This window comes from Apium graveolens, unplaced genomic scaffold, assembly GCF_009905375.1.
Source record: "Apium graveolens cultivar Ventura unplaced genomic scaffold, ASM990537v1 ctg5443, whole genome shotgun sequence".
NCBI lineage: Eukaryota > Viridiplantae > Streptophyta > Magnoliopsida > Apiales > Apiaceae > Apium > Apium graveolens.
Window position 1 is genome coordinate 88,992 of NW_027418982.1, and position 19,993 is coordinate 108,984.

The 19,993-nt window shown below is 35.7% G+C and overlaps 1 non-coding gene across 1 annotated transcript; it reads left to right on the forward strand.

Moving 5' to 3' along the window:
* Positions 1-2,588: 2,588 nt before the first annotated feature.
* Positions 2,589-2,695, forward strand: LOC141702660 (small nucleolar RNA R71). The gene has a single exon (XR_012567220.1). It is a non-coding gene; the product is annotated as a small nucleolar RNA R71 (small nucleolar RNA).
* The last annotated feature ends 17,298 nt before the right edge of the window (positions 2,696-19,993 follow it).

A 19,993-nucleotide genomic window follows, 5' to 3' on the forward strand; every position in this document is an offset into this window, starting at 1 on the left:
GACGGAGAAGTTATCCATGAACACCTCGACATTATTTCCAATCATGTCAGAGAATATAGCCATCATACATCTCTAAAAAGTGGCTGATGCACCACATAAGCCAAATGAAACTCTACGACAAACAAACGTGCCAAATGGACAAGTGATGGTAATTTTTTCATGGTCCTCTAGTGCAATACAAATCTGATTATACCCCGAATAACCATCCAGAAGACAATAATATTCATGACCGGCAACCTGTCAAGCATCTGATCAATAAATGGAAGAGGGAAGTGATCCTTCCTCGTGGCCTTGTTCAACTTTCTGTAATCCATGCATACCCTCCATCCTGTGACTATTCGAGTGGGGATGAGCTCGTTCTTCTCATTTGCTACCACAGTAATACCTCCTTTCTTTGGTACACGTTGCACGGGGCTCACCCAAGAACTGTCAGATATAGGATAAATGATTCCTGCATCCAGCCACTTCAAAATTTCTTTCTTCACCACTTTTTTCATGATAGGATTAAGTCTGCGTTGTTGCTCAACAGTCGGCTTACTACCGTCCTCTAGCAAAATCTTATGCATGCAGTATGAAGGGCTGATCCCTTTGATGTCTGCTATAGTCCTTCCGATAGCCGATTTAAATTCTCTCAATACCCTTAAGAGCTTGTCCTCCTCACTACCTGAAAGGTCAGATGCAATAATAACAGGTAAAGTAGATGCATCACCTAAAAAGGCATACCTCAAGTGTTCAGGCAATGGTTTAAGCTCCAAGGTAGGTGCTTCCTCAATAGATGGTTTGAGCTTTCCTTCAGCATTTTTGAGGTCAGAAGTACCAAGAGATTCAAATGGCATGTCTAGCTTTCGCCTCCAGGGAGAAGCATTTAGATATTGTAGTTGCTCATTGCCATCCTCATCATCACTGTCAAAATCCCCCACTAAGGCTTTCTCTAATGCATCAGTCATTAGCATATGATCAAGTTCTGAAGTAACCGCAGAATCAATCAAATCCACTTTAAGCACTCCTCATCTTCTGTAGGGAATTTCATTGCTTTGAATATATTGAATGTCACATCCTGATCCTGCACCCTCATAGTAAGTTCACATTTCTGCACATCTATCAAGGTACGGCCTGTAGCCAAGAAGGGTCTCCCCAAGATTATGGGAATCTTCTTATCTTCCTCGAAATCCAGAATAACAAAGTCTACAGGAAAGAAGAGCTTATCCACCTTTACTAGCACATCCTGCACTATGCCTCGTGGGTATGTAATAGAACGATCAGCCAATTATAGAGACATGTAGGTGGGCTTTGGATCAGGTAAATTCAACTTTTTGAAGATCGACAACGGCATCAGATTGATACTTGCTCCCAAATCACAGAGGCACTTGTCAAAAGACAACTTGCCAATGGTGCAAGGAATGGTGAAGCTACCTGGATCTTTAAGCTTTGGAGGTAACTTTTGTTGTAGCACAGCACTACATTCTTCCGTTAGAGCAACGGTCTCTAGATCATCCAGTTTCACCTTCCTTGAAAGAATACTCTTCATAAACTTCGCATAACTAGGCATTTGCTCCAGAGCCTCAGCGGAAGGTATGTTGATGTGAAGTTTCTTGAACACCTCCAGAAACTTACCAAACTGCTTATCCAGCTTTTGTTGCTACAATCTCTTAGGGAAAGGTGGTGGAGTATAGAGCTGTTTCTCCCCTGTATTACCCTCAGACAGAGTGTGTTCAACAGTAGTCTTCCTTAGTTCCGCCGCTTTCTCCTTTTGCTTAGCTTCTTCGTCACCAACTTCAGCTTCTCCTTCTTTTGCTTTTTCAGCATCAGCAACTTTTCCAGACCTTAAGGTAATAGCCTTAACTTGCTCTTTAGCTTCCTTCCTGCCTGGCACTTCAGTATCACTGGGAAGTGTGCCAGGTTGATGATTAAGCACTGCATTGGCTATTTGACCGATTTGATTTTCCAAGGTCTTGATAGAGACCGCCTGACTTTTGCACAATAGCTTAAGTTCCTCAAAATCAGCACTAGAGGGTGGAGCTGCACCTCCTTGTTGAGGATATGATTGCCTTTAAGCATAATGTTATGGTTGCTGGAATCCAGATGGATTGAACTGTTTACTTACGCCTTGCTGATATGGTTGCTGAATAGCATTCTGACTATTACTCAAGTTGAAGTTTGGATGATTTCTGTTGTTAGGATGATAAGTAGCTGGCACAGGCTGATGCGGTCACTGATAATTGTTCACATACTGAACAGATTCGTTAACAAGAGAACACTGATCCGTAGCATGAGAACCTGCACAAAGCTCACAGACCATAGCTATCTGATTGACTCCATAGGTGGCTAGAGAATCGACCTTCATAGACAGCGCTTGGAGCTGCGCTGTAATAGCTGTAGCTACATCAACTTCCAAAATACCTGCTACCTTCCCAGGGATCATCCTTTGAGTTGGGTTTTGATGCTCATTTGCAGCCATAGTCTCAATAAGATTATAAGCCTCCGTATAGCTTTTGGCCCACAAGGCGCCTCTAGCTGCTGCATCGAGCATGGGCCGAGATTGGGCCCCCAAACCATTATAGAAACCAGTGATCACCATCCAATCAGGCATTCCATGATGTGGACACTTTCTCAACATCTCCTTGTAGCGCTCTCAAGCCTCGCACATAGATTCTGTAGGTTGCTGCGCAAACTGAGTAAGAGCACTCCTCATAGCCGCAGTCTTCATCATTGGATAAAACTTCACCAGAAACTTTTGTGCAAGATCTTGCCAAGTAGTGATAGACCCAGCTGGTTCAGAATGTAACCAGTCCTTAGCTTTATCCCTCAGTGAGAATGGGAAAAGCCTCAGCTTGATAGCCTCATCAGCCACACCATTATATTTGAAAGTACTACGGATCTCGACAAAATTCCTTATGTGCATGTTGGGGTCTTCAGTCGCAGCACCTCCAAAAGAAACAGAATTCTACACAATCTAAATAGTGCCCGGCTTGATTTCAAAGTTATTGGCCTCAATAGCCGAGTGCATGATGCTAGACTAAATGTCATCAATTTTAGGCCGAGAAAAGTCCATAAGAGCTGGATCTGCCGGAACAATACGATCACCCATGATTACTGGCTCTTTCTGCTCACTTCATGAATCCGAATCTTCAAAATCTATCTTCTCCGGAATATCAAGAACTTCGTATGTCTCCTCAGCCGTATCTAAAGTCCTCTTGCGAGTACGAGAACGTGTTTGCATAAACGCTCGCTAAAGTACCTGAAATACAACCGGAAACAATAAGAAACATGTCTTAATCACTGAGCCCTAATGACCTATGATGGTAAGTACATAAACTAAACAAAAACGCCGAGTCCCCGGCAGCGGCGCCAAAAACTTGTTAGGGCGAAAACACGCGCTAATAACACACGCAAGTATACGCGTTCGCAAGTAATATAGAATACTTTCTAGTTCGTTCCCACAGAGACTCATACTAATTATGTTCAATTACACTCACTCACCAATGTATGATTACTTCTCAATGTTAAGACAATAACACTTAGAATTGATTAACTAATTATTAACTACAATTAACTACGAGAATTAAGCACTTAATTAACACTTGAATTAACAATATTAATACACTCATGAGATCACAACTTCATTACTACTTCTTTCAATAGTCATTGTTATTACCCTTAGCATGCAACAGTGATGATATTAATCAAATAACACGAAACTAATAAAAGCCAACTGTCATTGTACTAATACCATTATACCAAGCATCCACAATTAAGATAGAAGTTGAATAGGCATCAATTATGTTGAGTCCCTATATGTCTACAGAAATTGACAACATAATGATTTAAGCACAAGTTATTCCTTTTGATTACACAAGGCAAATAAAATGGTTAGAGTTACCCACAAATCATGTATACTCTTACATGAACCTATGCTAGCATGGCAAGTTCTAAATCTCAAGATCCATCGTCGCTTCACAAGAGATTAACACCATATCTTATATGTTCGCGACGCACATAAGACGAATAAGCACAACCAATACTAGATATCATACAATCATCACACACTAAGGTATTAAACAATTAACTAAAGAATTCTATAGTAATCCGTTACGACCCCATGATCACGATTAACCCATGATAGCACTCATCGTCATCATGGGTTCATATGAAAACATGACAATAACACACAAGAATAATAACTAAAACTACTTATATTAAACCAGAGTACATCACAAGAGTAAATAGGTTCAAAGTAAAGAAAACTAGCATCCAACGTTACAACAAAATAAAAATCACAAGAAAATATGTTTCCTCTTCTTTGCGGTGTGCTAAAACGGTCTTCTTCCTTATCTCCTCACTCTTCGATTAATACTACGATCCAACTTTTTTGAAACGTCTCTGAAATCTACTTATATAGGAGTCCCATAATACCCAGCTAACTCAGAAGTTGGAAGTTAAACAGAACCAGGAGTCTAAAATATTAATTCTGATTTTCCGTCCCTGAGCGGCCGCTCAGGATTCCTGAGCGGGCGCTCAGCTTCCTGAGCGGTCGCTCAGCAGATCTTAGCGGGCGCTCAGCTCCCTACTGGAAACTGCTCTGTTTTTTCTCCCGTTTCTTCGCTGCAGTCTGCTCCTATCTTCCCGCTTACAATGCTAAACACATGCCAAGGCTTATTATTGATGAAATCTCTCCAGAAATGCAATTAATACCCTGAAATGCACAAATACTAGAAAAACGCATCAAATACACAAATACTTAATTTCAAGACATCAATTCAAGTCATTATAAGACGTTCTAAGTGGTATAAAATGTCACTTATCAATGGTGAACTGCGATGCAATTAAAATATTAGTGGCGTGAAATGAAGTCAGTTTATTCTCCCGTGTTTTCTATCCTTATATCTCTCCCTCTTTATATATTTCTCCTTCACTCTCTAGTAATGAAGATTATACTCTTGGGGAGGCTGTTAAATTTTATGAGAAAGAAACAATGGTGCAGAGTGAAGCTTCCGTGATAATTGTGTGATACAAGAAATCTAAGACTTTATTTGATATTTCGGAAAAGTGATGTTGTTAGGAAATGGAAAGTTGTCAAAAGATCCCTAGTGTTCTCTTCTGCTGATTCCGAGGACGGAATCCTTATAAGGGGTAATTTGTAATATCCCTTATTTTCAGAATTTATTTATTATAATTATTTGAGTATTCTTTTATGATTTCCTAAGGTGGGAGGAATAAAATTATGGATATTTTATTCTCGTGTGATGAGTTTTTGTCTTTAACTGAACTAATGTTCTAATAGATATTTTATATTGATCACTGTCAAAATCAGAAAAATTCTCTGGTTTGGGTTCTTGAGTTGCTGGGAAATGAAACTTAACTTTGGAAATGATTCTATGGTCCAAATTAAAAGCTTGAGTAATCAGTTTGAAGCTTATAATCTATACAATTTGTTTCTGTCTTCAAATCATCCATAATTTGGGTAAAAATTTTAATTCATTTTTTTAGGATTTATGTCGAGATTTGGGGGTTTTTGATTAATCAATATTTAGTTTATGGTTATGTTATAGACATCGTTTACGTGTTATGTACAATTGTTTTATGTATATAATTAATAGTTGTTATTGCTGAATGTTGCAAGTCAAAGTTTGGGTTTTTGGTTGGTTTTTTATTTGATTTCCGAGCTTATCCTTGATTGTTTATTTAATATTATTGTTCGGTTTGATTGTATGAGTCACAAGCTTGATTTTGACATTTGAATCGGGAATTTCGGTTAAGATTTCGTAAAGTTATGTTTTAGGCCGTAGTTGGGCTCGAAGCTCGCCGGTTTTAATGGTTATTTTTGTCGAAATCCGAGTATAACAGTTCGTTTTTCGTTGTTGTTACTTGGAACGAATTTCTGGGAAGTTGGGGAATAAATTGTGCTCTGGAACCAGGACAAAATGAGCCATTTCGGGTCTGCTCAAAGCCTCGCTGGAACAGCGACCGGTACCGGATTCTGTAGAAGGTTTCCAACGGTTTTCTTGGCGACCCGGCTCCTGTTCTTGGTGGCCCGCGTGGCTGACCCGACTTTGATCTCCTAAACTCTAACCCCAAATTCAGAAATCTGTTTATCATATTTTTATTTTAAAAGTAATTCAAAATTCAATTTTTATTCCAAAATTGATTTATAATTCCAAAATAATTTAGTTAATTATTTTTAAATAATTAACTGAATTCATTAAAATCCAGAAATTTATATTGTTTATTATTTCCAAAAAAAATTAAATTTGATTTAATTACTTATAATTTATTTTAGTTAATTAATTATTCATAGAATTGATTGATTAATTCATTTAATCGATTAATTTTATTTATATATAGTTAAATAAAATGTAATTATTTATAATTAAGCCAAATGAAATTCTAAATTTTTTGTAAGTTTTAAAAATATATAAAGGTATTGAATAATCAATTAATATTTTTATTAATTGAATTATTCTTATTTTATTCGTAATAAATAGACCGTTTATCCGTTTAATACGAAACGAATGTGTCTAGACTCAAAAAGGTATTCTGCTTCCATTAAAAATACTTTAGAGACATAAATCATTTTATATCGAAAGGGCGCTCATTTTATTAACGGTTATGAATCGCGTATTGACTGAAAAGTCATATTTTGACCCGATTTTAGTTTTAAACATATCAAACTGAATATTTTGATGAACCGAGTTATGTTATACGTGAATTATGGGTTTACCTGCTATGTAAATTACGTGTGCACATGGTTCAAGATTCTTGTATTTAATTATTTCCTTTATGTCTGGGTTATCATTCGGGTTGATGATAAAGTTTTAACGTGCAGTTGGTCGTATAATTATCGCTTAAGCGATTAAAGATGTATCTTTTAATTATAGATGCAGATCGTTCGAGTCGATCAGGACCAGACAGTGGATAAAAATTAAAAAGACATAATATTGAATATCAGGCTTGCGGCCATCGCAGAAGCAACAGATCAAAGGATTATTGAAATAAAATACGGTGATGTCTTGAGACAGAATGTTTGTTTTGTTGCAAGTATGATTAAATGCCAAAAACCAAAGGCAAGTTTTTTTACACTATTCTAATTCTAAAATAGTTTAATGTTTTACATATCAAACTGCTTAGTTATGATTATGCAAATATTCTCCTATATTCTAAGTTCAGGATTGATAAATGTTTTACATATCGGTGAATTAAATTCTGATTATGCAAGTACTCTTCTGTTATTTTATATTCATAATAGTTAAATACTTTTACATATCTAAATACTAGGTTTATAAATGCTTTAACTTTTGAGAAAAATGAGTTCGTTTTTAGATACTCTTAACTATTTGAGATGGGGGAACTAATTTAATAAGGATGTCAAGTATTACGACTCATTTAATAAAAATATTTTAAGATTGGATGGTTTCGTAAGAGGTCGTGCTGGCGGTCCAGTGTGAGCTATGTATTATACTTGATTATAATACCTTGCTAGGCCAATGTGTGCCTTGGGTGCCCTTTTGTTAAGTTGGATATGCTTCGGCATACCGGTGTTGCTCCGTGTCTGATCATCGGCGGCAACACACCGCATTTCGAGGATTCCAATCTAAATTGCTATATTTTTTTTATAATCATAAAAAAATGATTTATCAAGTATTTCTGTGTTGGATAGAAGGCGAGATACATTTTATGATTAATTTTGATATCTAACTAAATTTTCTAGTTCAGCAATTATGATTATAAATGTTCTGCTACACTGCAGATGTCGTGTAATATACATGAATTTTAGATAATAATTATTATTATTATTATTATAACAATAATAATAATAAAATTGGATTTACAAGACAATTTGATATAAGTATAGATTACTAATTAGAAAAGAAGTAGGTAACTTGTACCTATATATATAAAGTTAACCTTAATATTAAGTCAAGAAAATTAAGCTTAACGACGGAGAAGAGAGTGCGCGAAGCTAAGAGAAACTAATCAGGGAGAGAGGGGGGCGAGAGAGAGAGAGAGAGAGAGAGAGAGAGAGAGAGAGAGAGAGAGAGAGAGAGAGAGAGAGAGAGAGAGAGAGAGAGAGAGAGAGAGAGAGAGAGAGAGAGAGAGAGAGAGAGAGAGAGATTGTGTCATTATCATTCATCCACTGAAATTTAAGGTATACACATACGATTCCATGGGTCTATAATTTAGGATGATGGTTAAAAATACCCATTTTAGGGTGAAATTGCTCAAAATACCCATTTTCAAAATTCATGGCTAAAAATACCATTTTGATTACGCATTTCTTAATTGGGCTAAGTGTAATACGCATTTTAGAATTGGGTAAGTAAGAAAATTACTAAAGATGCACATTTCTAGTTTGGGTATTACCATTGAGATACATATTTGCCACATGTGTATCTTAAAAAAAGTTTGGATACCCATTTGACAAATGCGTATCTAGTACCAAACAGGATACCCAAATGGTAAATGCGTATCAGAAATGATATTTTCAGCCATCCACTTCCAGAATGGGTATTTTCAGCTATTTGCACTAAAAATTTGATATTTTTAACATTCTCTATAATTTACTTTATTATTAACATGTTTTTGTAGATAATTCAAGTTTTAGTCTTTAGTATCATTATGATTCATATGCATCTTTATGTTAGTTGAGTTATATTAATATTTTTGTTTTTTTGTTAAGCTCGGTTATACATATGTGCTATCACGGAGTCCGGGAGTGATTATTTTAATTAATAGTTATTGTTTTATAATAACTCTTATTACAATATATATATATATATATATATATATATATATGTTTGTAATTGTTATATTTACTTAACAAAATATGTGGTCCAAAGATCTAACAGGGATGCTCTATTTTAGATGGTCTCGTGTGTGCATGATATACAAATTCAGGACATGTAGAGTTTTAAAAAAATAACTATATTGTGTTGTGTAATTACATAGCCGTAATATATTGTTTTTAGTCAGCTCATGCATGTTTTGTTTTTATGAATCAAGATTACATGTTATGACCTAACATTGATAATATTTGTTAGATAATAATATTTATATATTACTTTAGTTATTCTCCTCTATCCTAAACATAAATCACTTCATACTTTTAATTAGACACATGCTGATTTAGAATATCTCATCAAGTGCTGCTAATTTGATATTTAATTTTTCCAATGATATTTAATATAAATATTATTAATATTAGAGTGTGTAAATCAGTTGTCATTGTCTTTTGATGTCTCTGAAAGTTGGCACCTAATTTTGCATATAATAGGTGCATGACTTGATTTCTAAGTGTCTGACCACCATTAAACTTACTCGAGGTATTAATAAGGTTATACTAAACTGTGAAATCATAAATTGAGATCATAGTATTATCATAATAAAATCAATAAATAAAATTAAATCAGTGTATATTATTACTAAATTTTATTTTTAGTTTAGATCAGGGCCAAAAAATTTAGCGGATCGTGCGGATTTCGATAATATTAGAGTTTATGATATTCGAAGTACGAATTATGTCACCTTTTTATTCAGTGTTACTTCTCTTAGAATTAAATATATTTGATTCATGCAATTCCATATTCTGTTTGTTCAGTTAAAATTGTTTGATCATTTTGACGTGCGAAAGTTATTTAAAAATGATTTGGAAAATTTTAAATATCCATTTATGCGGTTTTCAAAAATTAATTTAGGTGATTTTTATATTTTGTGAGAAATATTATTTTTTATTTGAACCCTTAGTAATTTAGGGTATACCAAGTTAGCCAGCTGTAGGGGTACTACAGCAATGTCATTGCGGCACCGTGACAGTGTGACTGGTCACGGTGTATCCTTATGTTAGCTCTTGGGAAGAGCTTTTGGCCATTTGATATTTGTTCAGGATACATGGGTGCACCCAGAGTTTGATTTGTAATTTGATTTAGGTGATTTTGTATATTCTGTACACGTTATCCATTCCTTTGCAGACATTAGGTACCCTTCGACGTATGTATTTGTATCTGTTTTGATCTCGGTATGATATATCCTAACCCCTCATTGTTTCAGCCTTACTTTTTTTTTAAAATTATTGTTTTAATATAAACTAGAAATTATTTAATTCTGATCTTCTGTTTTATAAACTATATTCCAAATCCGTACTAGGCATTTGGCTCATGCCGTATTCTTTTCTGGAAGGTGCTTAAGGGGATCTGGGACTGTGTGATGGATTGTTACCCCCATTTCGTTGATTAGGATTCAGAATTTATCATTATCTAGACTTAATTATTTAGAGATTTCGGTATTTATATTATTGGTTTAGACAGTTTGGAGATTTAATATTATTTTTGGATATTTTTAGACTGTTTAATTATTGTTTAGAAATATATCAGTACTCTGTTTGCAGGTTTATGGATTTTAAGTAATATCTCATTATCTTATTAAAAAGGGGGTGTTACAGAGATGGCATCAGAGCTTAGGTTCTTTCTTGTACAAATCCTATTTAGGTTGACTTGTGAGTTTGGGTAGACATTAGGATGGGTGTTCAATTTAATTTCATTTCATTTTGTTTTTTATCATTTGATTCTGCTTCATCATTTTAAAATCTATTTGTAACTGCTTCAGCATATTTATTCTCGTGATCTTCATTCGTTCGCTATCTTATACTGTAGATGCCTCCTAGACGTGATCATCATAACATTGAACCCGCTGAGCTTACTGTGATGATAGGGTAAGCAGTGGTTCAGGCTGTACAACAAGCTTGGGCAAACTAAGGGAATCAAAATGGCGAGGAGAATCAGAATGGACAGGGAAATCAGAATGGAAATGGGAATCATAATCAGGACGATCAAGGGAATCAGTTGGAGCCATTTGTATGGTTGGAGAGGTTTTTGAAGCATAAACCAGACTCTTTTAGTTCAGCACTGAATCCTATTGATGCTAAAAATTGGATTATTCATCTTGATAAGATTTTGATGCACTAGGTTGTGATGAGATATATAAGGTCAGGTTAGCTGTGTATAATTAGGGGGGATGCTCAGAGGTGGTGGAAAGGAGTGAAAGCTACTAGAGGGGAGGAGTAAGTAGAGGCTTTGGAATGGAAGGATTTAATGAGATGTTCTATGAGCAGTACTTTTCTAATGCTGACAGTGAAGCTTATTTGAGGGAGTTTTATTCTATTACGTAGCACCATGACGAGAGCATTACTGCTTATATGGCGAGGTTTATAAGGTTGGCCGGATTTGGTGGGGTAGTTGCAGGGACTGCTACACAACAGGCTAATAAATTTAAATGAGGGTTGAAGTCTTATATGAGTGGTACCATATTTCTTTTATATTTAATAATATGGCAGAGGTGGCTGATGCAGCAAAGGATATTGAGAAGGAGCGCATAAATTTCAGTACTTCCAGGTCTAACAATGGTCGTAAGATGACTAGGGATGATCAGGGTTTTGTACAGGATAGAAATTGGTATGGAGGTCAGAGTGGTCAGTAGGGACAGTGGTGCGGACAGAATCATAATAGGGATGGTCAGTCATTCAATGGTCGAAATCAGTATGGTGGTCGGAAACAGAATCAAAATCAACAGTTTTAACGACATCAGAAGCAGCCTAGACCGTGGCAGAATCTTCAAAGGGGCAGAGCCGTTACTCAGTGTATGAGGGAAATGCCAATATGATTCCAGTGGCTCCTTGTACTATATGTGGTGGACATCATCCAGGTAGAGCTTGTTATAGACAGGATGAGCCTTGTTTCTTGTGTGGTAACATGTCCCATAGGGAAAAGGATTGTATAGTGTTACGCAACACTTGTGGTGGAGAAGCTGGCGGTGGTACTGGAAGTCAGCAGAATTTTATAGCCAGAGTGTTTGCATTGACTGCAAATCTGGAATCAGCTAATTCAGGTACCGTTTCAGGAACACTTCTTGTTGGTAGACTTGATGCTTATGTGTTATTTGATACTGGTTTGACCCATTATGTTGTGTCTTTATCGTTTGTTCGTCATCTTGGCATTGCATCTTCATTATTATTATCCTCATATGTCTATTACTACCCCGATGGGGAACTCTGTTATTATATCTGATTTATATCGAGAGTGTCTGATAGCTGTTGGAGATAGAAATTATAGTATTAATAAGGATATACTAAAATGTGAAATCATAATTTGAGATTGTTGTATTATCATAATAAAACCTATAAATAAAATTAAATTAGTATATATTAATAATAAATTTTACTTTTAATTTAGATCGGGGCCGGAAAATTTAGCAGATCATGGGGATTTTGATAGTAATAGAGTTTGCGATATTCGAGGTACGGATTTTGTCCCCTTTTTATTCAGTGCTACTCCTCTTAGAATTAAATATCTCTGATTCATGCAATTTCATGTTTGGTTCATTCAGTTAAAATTGTTTGATCATTTTGACATGCGAAAGTTATTTTAAAAAGGATTTGGAAAATTTTAAATATCTGTTTATGTGGTTTTCAAAAATTATTCATGACACCTTCTGCTTTGTAAATCTGAATTATATGTCTCAGGTGATTTTTGTATTTTCCGAGAAATATTATTTTTTATTTGGACCCTTAGTGATTTAGGGTATACCGAGCTAACCAGCTGTATGGGTACTACAGCCATGTCATTGTGGCACCAGTGACATGACACTTTTGTGACAGTGTGACGGTCACGGTGTATCCTTCTGTTAGCTCTTGGGAGGAGCTTTTGGCCATTTGATATTTGTTCAGGATATGTGGGTGCATCAAGAGTTTGAAATGTGATATTATTTACGGTGACGTTGTATATGACATACACGTTATTCATTCTTTTGCACACATTAGGTACCCTATGACATGTGTATTTGTATCTCTTCTAATCTTGGTATGAAATATCCTAGCCCCTCATTGCTTCAGCCTTACTTGTTTTAAAATTATTATTTTATTATAAACTGGAAATTATTTATTTATGATCTCCTATTTTATAAACTGTATTACAAATCGGTACTGGGCATTTGGCTCATTCCGTATTCTTTTTCTAGAAGGTGCTTAGGGTAATCTGGGACTGTTCGATGAAGAGCTACCCCATTTCGTTGATTAGTATTTCAGACTTTATCATTATCTAGACTTAATTATTTAGAGATTTTGGCATTTATATTATTGGTTTAGACAATTTGGAGATTTATTATTATTTTTGGAGATTTTTAGACTGTTTAATTATTGTTTAGAAATATATTAGTGCTTTGTTTGTAGGTTTATGAATTTTAAGTAATATCTCCTTTTCTTATTAAAAAGGGGGTGTTACATGTCGATTTTTAATCAAAATACCATATATATATATATATATATATGTCATACTGAACTTGCTGAGCATTTCTTTCGCTCATACTTGCTTGTTTAAATCTTACCTTTCAGCGAGAGGTAGACTTGCATTGTTTAGCCGCGTAATTCGAAAAAAGCAAAGGAAGAAGCTTTTGGAAGATGGTTGGTATAGGGTTGCGGAACTAATGTAAGTTCTATTATGTAAAGTTGTTTGGATATATATTTATTAGTTGTGTTATTGTATTATTGGATTTAGTATGCTTCTTTTCGAAGATATACTAGCGGGTTAAGTTTTGAGTTTTAGAGATTGTTGAAAAGAGTTTTAAAAGAAAGTGAAAAATTTATTTATGGAAATCTGGAATTCTTATTTCTTGAACTATAACCTAAAAAGATCTTGATTTAGTTTAGGGTCGTAGATACTATATTTCGACTGTTGGTCATTGTTTATTATTAAACAAGTTATTTGATATTGAGGTTTCGAAGTGAAGACCAAATCCTATGACCCCGAATTTGGGGCCTTACATTTTTTCTATTATATTGATTTATTAGGACACCTATTATCTTATATATATTTTAATAATAAAATTAAAACATAACTCAAATAATGTATCATTCAAATACTTATAATTTACATTTACATTTAAGAAACAAGCTATGAACTTTAAATATTATTATTAGATATTTTTTCAATATCACATGGATACGTTTGAAATTCTAATCTCAATTGTTCCTACTAAGAGTGAATAGTGAGATAGAATTCGAATTACTAGATCATGCCTTTCAGTTTCTATAATGGAATTTTTCTTGGTTTATTAATTTCGTGTTTAAAGACAATATCAATTAACTATCATAATCACTATAAAAAAATCAAATCTGTCGCCACATGATATATTTCATTAATACAAATCTTCTTTTAGTTTATCCATTCTAACAAATTAATCAATTATAATGATTATTTTTTTTGTTTACTTCATAAAATTTGCCCAATTTATGCTTACATTTCTGAAGTGATATGTCTTACATGAGCTATAAAACAACTAACGAACATGAAACAAATCTAAATTCTACATCACTTGCAATTACCTTTAGTCTAGTATTTCATAAAATTATTCTTTTCTTCATTCAATTGTTGTTAACTTATAGAGTATTTATTTTTTTTTTAATTTTCTGCCACTCTTTTGCACAAACACTCTCTCTGAAAGGCAAAGATAAGAACTTGGCCATCAATCACACATAATGGCAATCTCATGCATTAAAATTTCTTATCGATTTAACGCTTTTCATTCTTTAAACCACTTTGCAGATATGAATGTGCATAGTCATCATTCCACTTTGAATGAGAATAGAAATGACTGGTGTCTGAGAGTTCATGTCACCGGAATTTGGCATAATACTACTAGCTCTGGCCTGGTAGTTTAACACGATGTAATTTTATTGGACTGCGAGGTAAAGCTAATTTATTATTATGTCATAAACTTTCAGTATCTTCACCTGAAAGGCGGTGGTTTAACCTGCGGTGGATTTCAGCGGTCGTTATATGTATTTTTCATAAAAAAAGTCTTACACGTTTAAACTATCTTATCTTTAAAATAACCATATGCACGCAATTATTGCTCATGAAATTTGGAATCGAATTGTTGATATCATGACTCCAGGTAGTATGTATATCATCACAAACATGAATGTTTCCGAAGCAACTGATTTGTTTAGGCCTGCATTCGAGAGATTGCATCCACTTTAATGCATCCATAAATGTTTTCTTGGATCAGAACAACGATCTCTTAATCCCCATGCATAAATTTGATATTAAGCCACTAAATAAGGTTTGTGATACATACTTTTTTTTACGGTTTCGATCACCGACCTGTTTACTCAACAGGCAATCTTAAAGGAATTTTACTACAAACTAGATGTGCCTTTTGTATTAAGGTTATACCTATTAACATATGTTAATGGAGTTTCTGAGAATCTGGAAAATATGAGGATGGTGCAGACTAGATATGGTCCGAAGGAAGTTGTACACTTCCTTACTTTTGATAGCATATACATGTAATTTCTTTAAAGTTCATTAATTGTTGATTCTTCAGGTTACAAATATCCCTGTTGGTATATGCAAGATTAGATTCCGCGTGTCCTTTTACTCTCCAATGCGTGATAATTTCGAAGCACTATATGAAGCACAGATGGCTATTGTTATCTTGGCATCAACCAAAGTATCTGCATTCAGAAGTAATAATAGTTGCATAAAATTCTTGAACACACCTATACTCTGTTATCCATTTAATGATATGCATTTTGTATGAAAAATAACTTACGAAATTTTGTTAGATATATTTGTGATGTCATGTCTAATAATAATTTGTGTTTAGTTTTCAGATCTTAACTAACAGGACAACTCAGGACTTAACTGGAAATCAGTACTTATACTAAATTCAGAACTTAAGATATTAGAACTTAAGTTATCAGAACTTAAGATATCGGAAGATATTTATCAGGAGATAATATCAGGACTTAAGAAGACATTCAGATGAGGAAGACGACTGATTGAAGGAAAGAAGATTAAGACAAACACAAGAAGAGATATGCATGGAGAAGAATTTTATGAAGAATAGAATACTTAAAAGAAAAGATAACTAGTTGATATATTTTAGGATACAGACTTATGTTCGATATCAATTAGAAGTTTATCTTGTAATTGTGTGTCTATATAAATGTTAGGGCGAAAACACGCGCTAATATTCACGCAAGTATACGCGTTCGCAAGTAATATAGAATACTTTCTAGTTCGTTCCCTCAGAGACTCAGACTAAATTATTGTCTAATTAAACTCACTCACCAATGTATGATTACTTCTCAATGTTAAGATAATAACACTTAAAATTGTTGATTAAATATTAACTATAATTAACTACTTAATTAACCACTTAACTAACACTTCAATTTATCAATAATAAAATACTCATGAGATCACAACTTCATTATTACTTCCTTCTATAGCCATTGTTATTACCTTTAGCATGTGACAGTGATGATATTAATCGAATAACACGAAACTGATAAAAGCCAACTTTCATTGTACTAATACCATTCTACCAAACATCCACAATTAAGATAGAAGTTGAATAGTCATCAATTATGTTGAGTTCCTATATGTCTACAGAAATTGACAACACAATGAATTAAGCACAAGTTATTCCTTTTGATTACATAGGGCAAATAAAACTGTTAGAGTTACCCACTAATCATGCTCAACGTACATGAACCTATGCTAGCATGGCAAGTTCTAAATCTCAAGATCCACCGTCGCTTCACCAGAGATTAACACCCTATCTTATATGTCCGCGACGCACATAAGACGAATACGCACAACCAATACTAGATATCATGCAATCATCACACACTAAAGTATTAAACAATTAACTAAAGAATTCCATAATAAATCCGTTGCAACCCCATGATCACGATTAGCCCATAATAGAACTTATCGCCATCATGGGTTCATATGAAATCATGACAAACAAACACAAGAAAATAATAACTAAACTAATTATATTAAAACAGAGTACGTCACAAGAGTAAATAAGTCAAAGCAAGAAAACTAGCATCCAACGTTACAACGAAACAAGAATCACAAGAATATATGCTTCCTCTTCGTTGCGGTGTGCTAAATCGGTCTTCTTCCTTATCTCCTTCGCTTCTTGCGTAAAACACAATCTAAAACATAATCTCCTTAATACTCTCTGCGAAAACGTCTCAAATCTACCTATATAATAGTCCCATAAAACTCAGATTACGTAGAAGTTGGAAGCCAAACAGAAGTAGAAGTCTAAAATAATTTATCTTTTTCCCCGACCTTGCGCGGCCGCTCAGCATAGCTGCGCGGGCGCGCAGGCCTCCACTGGAAAAAATCCAAGTTTGCTCCGCTTCTTCGCCGTAATCTGCCCATTCCTTTCCTCTCGCAATAGTGAACACATGCCAAGGCTTATTCTTGATGATTCCTCCCCCGAAATTGACTAATACCCTGAAATGCATAAACACTAGAAAAACGCATCAAATACACAAAATACTTGATTTCAAGACACCAATTTAAGCCATTTTAAGACGTTCTAAGTGGTGTAAAATGCCACTTATCACACCCCCAAACTTAAATCGATGCTTGTCCTCAAGCGTCACAGACTCAAAAACAAATACAAATATGCATGGATGCAATCTATATGAAAATGCAATGATCCCCCTTACTACAATTAACCAACCAAATTGTTACATCTCAACGAATGCAGTTAGACAACTAAAGATCAATAAACTCATGCAAACGGACATACAGCCAGAAACGTGGTGTGTGCAAATGCTTAACAGATATGCTTCGGAACTAGACCAATTACTATGACTAGACTATCCTCAAGGCAATCCTACGATTATACAAAGAATAAAAATTCTAGGCACAAAGTGATATACAACACTACAAGAATTCTGGAGCTTACTACGGAATCGTGCTTTTTATTTACAACTCAAATGCTTATTTGACCGTGCAATGAGTGAGGTCCACAAAAGACTTTTACAATGGTATCCATGTAACGAGCGTTAGGTTAGCGGATCCCAGACTCTAAAAGCCTTAGGTCACTAGGCACAAAGTCCCCTAAGAACTTAATAACTCGAATACCAAAGAGCCCACTCTTGATCAATTATGCAAAAAAAAATTTTTTTTTTTTTAATAACTTCTGAGCAAGTGCGTTTCGCTCCATCTTGCTCAACCCTAGACTACTCGCAACATATGCGAGCCGGCTACTAGCCATTTGACGCCTAGCCACAACTAGCAACAACTTCCATATTTTTTTCTCCAAAATTTTCTTTTTCATGTCTTTATCACTAAGAACCTATAATCGAATTCTAAGCATAATAAATAGATTGACCTTGAAAATAACCAAATCATAACAACAATCTAGCCCTTACGCATTCTTTAAGACTTAGTGGACTTACAATTGTTTCTAGCATGCATCTCAAACTACACAACTTAATATCACTTTAATGCTATCACTACACTCGCATCAATATCACAATTCAGTCGATAAATCATTGCAAAAGGGATCATAGTAAATGTATGAGCTACATGACATTCATAAAAAAAAACTATATGGCATAAATTATGCAACTATATGAACTAAACTATCATGAATATGCAACTAAATGACACACACACAATATTCCTTAACTACCACCCCCAAGCTAAAAATCTTCACTGTCCTCAGTGAAAGTAGTAGAAAGGAACACAGGGTATACCTACTCGGAGTCATCATCATCATCACCCTCAGTGGGTGGAGTATCAGGCGGCGGGTATGCAGAGTCCTCACCAAAAACTGGCCACTGGATATCAGCTCCAAGGCCCCGAAAAGCAGTCCCTAACGCAAGGGTGAGCTCCTGAGCAAACCTGCTCTGCGTCTCATACATGGCATCCATCCACCGTGAAAGCCTCCTATACTGGGCATCACCCATCCCAGCACCCTCCTGAGTTCTCAAAGAACCAGCCTCACCACGTCCTGGCCTAGCCATAGTAGCACCTCATGCTGGACGCCCTCCTGGAAGACGATAACCCAGCCCATGCTCCTCAGGCTCACCACCGGTCCACTCCTGCATCCCATTCAGAGTGCCAGAATCTATCGGAGCTGCTGGCAACTGCAACTGTTCATGAGCCGGCCAGTTCACTCCCACTGCTCGGCATAGCTTCGTAATCGTGGATGCATAAGGGATGTTCATATGCTTTGCTCCCCTCAAAAACTTCAGAATTCCTTGGTAGATAAACTCACCAAGGTCCACATAGTACTCATCATGCAGAATTCCCCACAACAACTGTGCTCTCTCAACTGTGACCTCGTGTGCATGTGAAGAAGGCAAAATATTAGCACATATAAATGCATTCCATGCACGGGCATACCTGTTCATGGCGATCGCCGGAAAGTGACGATACTCATTATTGGCTGGACTGCGGTTCCAAACTGTGCCCGGTCGACAGAGAGTCGCACAAATCAAATCCAAGTCAAAATCCTCAGCAGTCTTTTCATTCCAGTTCTCCTCCTCGGGCTTCCTCTCTCGCTGTCCAATCACACGGCGAATCGCCGCAGGATGATAATCAACCGTTAGCCCACGGACTACAGAAAACCCATTCTTTTCAGCCTTCGCGTTCGCGTAGAACTCGCGAACAACGCTCATCAGTACTGCTTCGGGTGACTCACAAAAAGCTATCCACCCCTTCTCTGCAATCATGGGCAACAACTCACCATCCCTCCCTGATGGTAAAAACCCCCTCTCCTTCAGAATCGGCTTCCCCAACAGCCTAGTGTACTCCTCCTCCGCAGCTCTATCAGTTAACCGAGGCCTTGCAGCAGTACCCCTCGATGAATCAGCAGTAGGAACTGTGCTGCTGCTGTCAATAGTGCGTGCTCTCTTGGGTGCCAGTGATTCGTGAATAAAAGGTGTGTAAGAACTGATTTTTGATGTTTGTGAGAGGTTTAAGTGTAGGGAAGTTTTGTGGGAGATATGTTAGGATAGGTGTATGTATATATAGGGTGTGGATTAGATAGGGCTTGGAATTAAGGGAATAAAATGAGGGGTAGTGGGAACAATTCGTGGGTTATGGGCTACAACTGTTTTGTATTTTTGTTTATTTTTTTTTTCTGAACTGGAAAAAATTTTCTGGAATTGGACCTGGCGGCCGCC